The sequence below is a fragment of the Arachis hypogaea genome, chromosome 11 (assembly GCF_003086295.3).
Source record: "Arachis hypogaea cultivar Tifrunner chromosome 11, arahy.Tifrunner.gnm2.J5K5, whole genome shotgun sequence".
NCBI classification, from domain to species: Eukaryota; Viridiplantae; Streptophyta; class Magnoliopsida; order Fabales; family Fabaceae; genus Arachis; species Arachis hypogaea.
The window spans coordinates 89126894-89134938 of NC_092046.1; the positions used below are offsets into that span (position 1 = coordinate 89126894).

At 38.9% G+C, this 8045-nt stretch overlaps 1 non-coding gene across 1 annotated transcript; it reads left to right on the forward strand.

Moving 5' to 3' along the window:
* The first annotated feature begins 7386 nt into the window (after positions 1 to 7386).
* On the forward strand, positions 7387 to 7494 carry LOC112724843 (small nucleolar RNA R71). The gene has a single exon (XR_003163987.1). It is a non-coding gene; the product is annotated as a small nucleolar RNA R71 (small nucleolar RNA).
* Positions 7495 to 8045: the final 551 nt, after the last annotated feature.

Genomic DNA, 8045 nt, shown 5'->3' on the forward strand with positions numbered 1-8045 from the left:
CAATGAATGCATTGATTGAGGAAGAGATGAAAATGAACTTGATCCGGAGAATGCAACATCTCCAAAGCCCAATGAATTCCCCATTTCTGACCTTACCCATTCTCTTTACTTTCTGCTATTTACTTTCATGCTAAACTCCCCTTCCCCATTTAAGATTCTGCAATTTACCTTCCGTCATTTATTTTCTACAATTTACTTTCCCGCCATTTAATTTTCTGCAATTCTTAACCCAATTTCTGCTTTGCTCAACTAGAGCATTCTTCCAATTAAAGTTGCATGACCAATCAATCCCTGTGGGATTCGACCTCACTCTATTGTGAGTTTTTACTTGACGACAATTCGGTATACTTGCCGAGGGAGATTTGTTAAAGGACAAGTTTCCGTGCATCAACTAAATCAGTAGCCAATTTTTAAAAAATCATATAAACTTAAATTCTTAGAATAATAATATATTAGGGTTTCTTTTACCCCATTTTTTAGATGTATAATATATTAGGTATATGTATAATATATTATATCTCTTACATTTGCATTATGATCTAATCTCTTGAAATTTTACTTGGCAACGAATAGATTGAAACTTTTGGTTGAAGCTTTCAAGAAGACTTTGTCAAAACAAAAATAACAGTATCATGATAAGGTAAAATACACCCTTTCCATTAATCTTTTCATATTATGATTATGACAAGCTATTAATTCATGTGTAAATCCACTTTGCTTGTTTTGTTATTTTTGAAGTTGCAATTTGACTTCTCAAGTGTAATTTAATGAGTGATTTTTTTTGTAGTGAGAAGATGAAGATGTTAATTAATTTTTTCTTATTGCACTTTATTCAAATCATAATTATTCTTCTATGTAATTATGCAAGATAATTTTGAGGAAGTTAATGAAGTTTAAGATGTTTATCATGGTGGTTTATTGGCAAAGATGAATTGAGAATCAAATCCTAGTGTACTTCTTAGAAAGGCATTCTATCTTTTGTTCAGATATTGTATTGAACAAGAACTTGGAACTGAAATAAAGCAAATTCTACCATACATTGACTAGGTATGACAGGATGTTGTATGAAAATTGGATTTTTTGGACCCTTAGTTTGAATGCTTTTTCATTATTAGGATCTTTAAAAAGAGTTAAATATTAGCCTTTTAACTGGGAGATATTTTGCTGGGTCCAGTTTGGATTTCCCTTAATTTCATTTTTAGATATGTTTGTTGCTAATATTACTACTATAGTTTCTTTTTTTCTTTTTGTGTTTTTTATTTTTGGTGGATGATGGTTTAGGAGGTGTACCTTATACCTTGTTATGAATAAAGGGATCTCTATGTATTCTACTGTGTGGTTATCACTACGGGTTCTTTTGGAGTTTTTAGACATTTGTTATTCATATTATGTTTGATAATTTACTTACTGTTTGTTTTTTCGGAATACCACAGACAAGGTTTAGACTTTCCGGATTCTCAAGAATGGCCGTCCATAGGTTCTAACTTATACCACGAAGACATTAATAACTCGGACTCGGTCCCCTGTATTAGATATCCAAGAGATATCCATTCAATCTAAGGTAGAACGAAAGTGGTTGTCAAGCACGCGTTCATAAATTAAGAATGATGATGACTGTCACGATCATCACATCCATCATATTGAAGTGCGAATGAATATCTTAGAAGCGGAATAAGTTGAATTGAATTGAAAAACAGTAGTACTTTGCATTAATCTTTGAGGAACAGCAGAGCTCCACACCTTAATCTATGGTGTGTAGAAACTCTACCGTTGAAAATACACAAGTGATAAATGTTCAGGCATGGCCGAATGGCCAGCCCTCACAAAAGTCTAAGATAGCATAAAACTAATCAAAGATGATCCAAAAGATATAAACATAATAGTAAAAAGTCCTATTTATACTAAAGTAGTTACTAGAGTTTGCAGAATTGAGTAAATGATGCAGAAATCCACTTCTGGGGTCCACTTGGTGTGTGCTTGGGCTGAGCATTGAGCTTTACACGTGTAGAGGTCCTTCTTGGAGTTGAACGCCAGTTTGTAACCTGTTTCTGGCGTTTAACTCCACTTTGCAACCTGTTTCTGGCGTTTGACTCCAGAATGCAGCATGGAACTAGCGTTCAATGCCAAATTACGTCGTCTATCCTTAATCAAAGTATGAACTATTATATATTGCTGGAAAGCCCTGGATGTCCACGTTAAAACGCAATTGAGAGCGCGCCAGTTGGAGTTTTGTAGCTCCAGAAAATTCACTTTGAGTGCAGGGAGGTCCGAATCCAACAGCATCTGCAGTCCTTCTTCAACCTCTGAATCTGATTTTTGCTCAGGTCCCTCAATTTCAGCCAGAAAATACCTGAAATCACAGAAAAACACACAAACTCATAGTAAAGTCCAGAAATGTGATTTTTAATTAAAAACTAATAAAAATATACTAAAAACTAACTAAATCATACTAAAAACTATGTAAAAACAATGCCAAAAAGCGTATAAATTATCCGCTCATCACAACACCAAACTTAAATCGTTGCTTGTCCCCAAGCAACTGAAAATCAAATAAGATAAAAAGAAGAGAATATACTATAAATTCCAAAATATCAATGAAACTTAGCTCCAATCAGATGAGCGGGACTTGTAGCTTTTTGCCTCTTGAATAGTTTTGGCATCTCAATTTATCCATTGAAGTTCAGAATGATTGGCATCTATAGGAACTCAGAGTTTAGATAGTGTTATTGATTCTCCTAGTTCAATATGTTGATTCTTGAACACAGCTACTTTATGAGCCTTGGCCGTGGCCCTAAGCACTTTGTTTTCCAGTATTACCACCGGATACATAAATGCCACAAACACATAACTGGGTGAACCTTTTCAGATTGTGACTCAGCTTTGCTAAAGTCCTAAATTAGAGGTGTCCAGGGCTCTTAAGCACACTCTGTTTTTGCTTTGGACCTTGACTTTAACCGCTCAGTCCCAAGTTTTCACTTGACACCTTCACGCCACAAGCACATGGTTAGGGATAGCTTGGTTTAGCCGCTTCGGCCAGGATTTTATTCCTTTAGGCCCTCCTATCCACTGATGCTCAAAGCCTTGGATCCTTTTTATTACCCTTGCCTTTTGGTTTTAAGGGCTACTGGCTTTTTGCTCTTGCCTTTTGATTTAAGAGCTTTTGGCTTTTTCTGCTTGCTTTTTCTTTTTTTCTTTCTATTTTTTTCGCCAATTTTTTTTCGCAAGCTTTTTGTATTCACTGCTTTTTCTTGTTTCAAGAATCATTTTTATGATTTTTCAGATTATCTAATAACATTTCCCCTGTTCATCATTCTTTTAAGAGCCAACATATTTAACATTCATAAACAACAATTTCAAAAGACATATGCACTGTTCAAGCATTCATTCATAAAACAAAAAGTATTGTCACCACATCAAAATAATTAAACTAGTTTCAAGGATGAATTCGAAACCATGTACTTTTTGTTCTTTTGTAATTAAAACATTTTTCATTTAAGAGAGGTGATGATTCATAAGACATTCATAACTTTAAGGCATAGACACCTAAATACTAATGATCATGTAATAAAGACACAAACATAAATAAAATATAAGGCTCAAAAACCAAAAAACAGGAAAATAAATAAACAAGGAGATTAAGGAATGAGTCCACCTTAGTGAGGGTGGCGTCTTCCTCTTCTTGAAGAACCAATGGTGCTTTTGAGCTCCTCTATGTCTCTTCCTTGTCTTTGTTGTTCCTCCCTCATAGCTCTTTGATCTTCTCTAATTTCATGGAGGATGATGGAATGCTCTTGGTGCTCCATCCTTAGTTGTCCCATGTTGGAACTTAATTCACCTAGGGAAGTGTTGATTTGTTCCCAGTAGTTTTGTGGAGGGAAGTGCATCCCTTGAGGCATCTCAGGGATTTCATGATGAGGAATTTCCTCATGCTCATGTTGAGGTCCATGCTCTCTTGTTTGCTCCATCCTTTTCTCAGTGATGGGCTTATCCTCTTCAATGAGGATGTCTCCCTCTATGCCAATTCCAGCCGAATTGCAGAGGTGGCAAATGAGGTGAGAAAAGGCTAACCTTGCCAAATTGGAGGACTTGTCAGCCACCTTGTAGAGTTCTTGAGGTATGATCTCATGAACTTCCACTTCCTCCCCAATCATGATGCTATAGATCATGATGGCCCGGTCTACAGTAACTTCAGACCGGTTGCTAGTAGGAATGATTGAGCGTTGCATGAACTCCAACCATCCTCTAGCTACTGGTTTGAGGTCAAGCCTTCTTAGTTGAACCAGCTTGCCCTTTGAGTCAATTTTCCATTGAGCTCCTTCCACACATATGTCCATGAGGACTTGGTCCAACCTTTGATCAAAGTTGACCCTTCTTTTGTAGGGGCGTGCGTTTTCTTCCATCATTGGCAAGTTAAACGCCAGCCTTACATTTTCCGGACTGAAATCTAAGTATTTTCCCCGAACCATAGTAAGTCAATGCTTTGGATTTGGGTTCACACTTTGATCATGGTTCCTTGTGATCGATGCGTTTGCATAGAACTCTTGAACCATTAGGATCCCGACTTGTTGAATGGGGTTGGTGAGAACTTCCCAACCTCTTCTTTGAATCTCAAGTTAGATCTCCGGATACTCATTCCTTTTGAGTTTGAAAGGAACCTCAGGGATCACTTTCTTCTTGGCCACAACTTCATAGAAGTGGTCTTGATGGACCTTAGAGATGAATCTCTCCATCTCCCATGACTCAGAGGTGGAAGCAATTGCCTTCCCTTTCCTTTTTCTAGAGGTTTCTCTAGCCTTAGGTGCCATGAATGGTTATGGAAAAACAAAAAGCTATGCTTTTACCACACCAAACTTAAAATGGTTGCTCGTTCCCGAGCAAAAGAAGAAAGAAAGAAGTAGAAGAAGAAGAAAAATGGAGGAGAGGGTTTTGTTGTGTGAAAATTAAGAGGGAATGAGGGTTTTATATAGGAGTGGGGAGGGGTTTAGGGTTCGGCCATTTAGGGTTGGGTTTGGGAGGGAAATTATTTTGAATTTAAAGGTAGGTGGAGTTTTGTGGAAGAGAGGATGGATGTGATTGGTGAAGAGGTGATGGGGAAGAGTGATTGAGTTGATTGGTAAGGGGTATTTGGGGAAGAGAGTTATGGAAAGGTGTGAAGAGGAGAGAAGAAGTAGGTAGAGATCCTGTGGGGTCCACAGATCCTGAGGTGTTTGAGGATTTCTCATCCCTGCACCTTTTAGACGTGTAAAATGCCCTATAAATGCAATCCTGGCGTTTAACGCCAGACTGCAGCATGTTTCTGGTGTAAGCACCACTTCCATGCTTGTTTTGGGCGTTCAACGCCAGTCTATAGCATGTTTCTGGCGTTGAACGCTAGTCCGGTGCATGTTTCTAGCGTTAAACGCCAGTCTGAAGCTTGTTTCTGGCGTTTAACGCCAGCTTTCCTCTGGGTGCAATCCTGGCATTTAAATGCCAGACTGCTGCTTGTTTCTGTGTTTAACGCCAGTTTCATGCTCTATTCTGGCATTAAACGCCAGCCAGATGCTCCTTACTGGCGTTTAAACGCCATTAAGCCCTTCCTCCAGGGTGTGCTTTTTTCAATGCTATTTTTCAGTAGTTTTTGTGACTCCACATGATCATCAACCTAATAAAACATGAAATAACAAAGAGAAAATAAAATAAAAATGATTAAATAACATTGGGTTGCCTCCCAACAAGCGCTTCTTTAATGTTAATAGCTTGACAGTGAGCTCTCATGGAGCTTCACAGATAATCAGAGCAAGGTTGGGACCTTCCAACACCAAACTTAGAGTTTGACTGTGGGGGCTTTGGTTGACTCTGCAGTGAGAGAAGCTTTTCATGCTTCCTCTCCGTGGTTACAGAAGGAGATCCTTGAGTTTTAAACACAAGGTTGTCCTCATTCAGTTGAAGGACTAATTCTCCTCTGTCCACATCAATAACAGCTCTTGCTGTGGCTAGGAAAGGTCTTCCAAGGATGATGGATTCATCCTCATCCTTCCCAGTATCCAAGATTATGAAATCAGCAGGGATGTAAAGGCCTTCAACCTTTACTAGCACGTCCTCTACTTGTCCATAAGCTTGTTTTCTGGAGTTGTCTGCCATCTCTAATGAGATTCTGGCAGCTTGCACCTCAAAGATTCCCAGTTTCTCCATTACAGAGAGTGGCATGAGGTTTAACCCTGACCCAAGGTCACATAGAGCCTTCTCAAAGCTCATGGTGCCTATGGTACAAGGTATTAAGAACTTTTCAGGATCTTGTTTCTTCTGAGGCAATGTCAATTGATCCAGATCACTCAGTTCATTGGTGAGCAAGGGAGGTTCATCTTCCCAAGTCTCATTACCAAATAATTTGGCATTCAGCTTCATGATTGCACCAATGTACTTTGTAACTTGCTCTTCAGTAGCATCTTCATTCTCTTCAGAAGAAGAATACTCATCAAAGCTCATGAATGGCATAAGGAGGTTTAATGGAATCTCTATGGTCTCTAGATGAGCCTCAGAGTCCTTTGGTTCCTCAGAGGGAAACTCCTTGTTGATCACTGGACGTCCCAGGAGGTCTTCCTCATTGGGATTCATGTCCTCTCCCTCCCTTGTAGGTTCGGCCATGATGGTTAATTCAATGACCTTGCACTTTCTTTTTGAATTCTCTTCTGTATTGCTTGGGAGAGTACTGTGAGGGGTTTCAGTGGCCCTTTTACTCAGCTGGCCCACTTGTGCCTCCAAATTTCTAATGGAGGACCTTGTTTCATTCATGAAACTTAGAGTGGCCTTAGATAGATCAGAGACTATGTTTACCAAGCTAGATGGGGTCTGCTCAGAACTCTCTGTCTTTTACTGAGTGGATAATGGAAAAGGCTTGCTATTGCTAAACATGTTTCCTCCACCATTATTAAAGCTTTGTTGAGGCTTTTGTTGATCCTTCCATGAGAGATTTGGGTGATTTCTCCATGAGGGATTATAGGTGTTTCCATAGGGTTCACCTATGTAATTCACCTCTGCTATTGCAGGGTTCTCAGGATCATAAGCTTTTTCCTCAGAAGATGGCTCTTGAGTACTGTTGGATGCAGCTTGCATTCCATTCAGACTCTGAGAAATCATATTGACTTGCTGAGTCAATATTTTGTTCTGAGCCAATGTGGCATTTAGAGTATCAATTTCAAGAACTCCCTTCTTCTGAGGCGTCCCGTTACTTACAGGATTCCTCTCAGAAGTGTACATGAACTGGTTATTAGCAACCATGTTAATAAGTTCTTGAGCTTCTGCAGGCGTTTTCTTTAGGTGAATGGATCCACCTGCAGAATGGTCCAATGACATCTTTGATAGTTCAGATAGACCATCATAGAATATATCCAGAATGCTCCATTCTGAAAGCATGTTAGAAGGACACTTTTTGGTCAGTTGCTTATATCTCTCCCAAGCTTCATAGAGGGATTCACCTTCTTTCTGTTTGAAGGTTTGAACATCCACTTTAAGCTTACTAAGCTTTTGAGGAGGAAAGAACTTGGCTAAGAAAGTCATGACCAACTTATCCCAAGAGTTCAGGCTATCTTTAGGTTGAGAGTCCAACCATACTCTAGCTCTGTCTCTTACAGCAAACAGGAAAAGCATAAGCCTGTAGACCTCGGGGTCAACCCCATTGGTCTTAATAGTATCACAGATCTGCAAGAATTCAGTCAAGAACTGAAAATGATCTTCAGATGGAAGTCCATGAAACTTGTAGTTTTGTTGCATCAGAGAAAATAATTGAGGTTTAAGCTCAAAATTGTTTGCTCCAATGGCAGGGATTGAGATGCTTCTTCCATGTAAATTGGAATTAGGTGCAGTAAAGTCACCAAGCATCCTCCTTGCATTGTTATTACTTTTGGCCATATCTTCTTCTTTTTCGAAAATTTCTGTCAGATTTTCTCCAGAGAATTGTGCTTTAGCTTCCCTTAGCTTCCTCTTCAGAGTCCTTTCAGGTTCAGAATCAGCTTCAACAAGAATGTTCTTATCCTTGTTCCTGCTCATATGAAAAAGAAGAAAAAAGC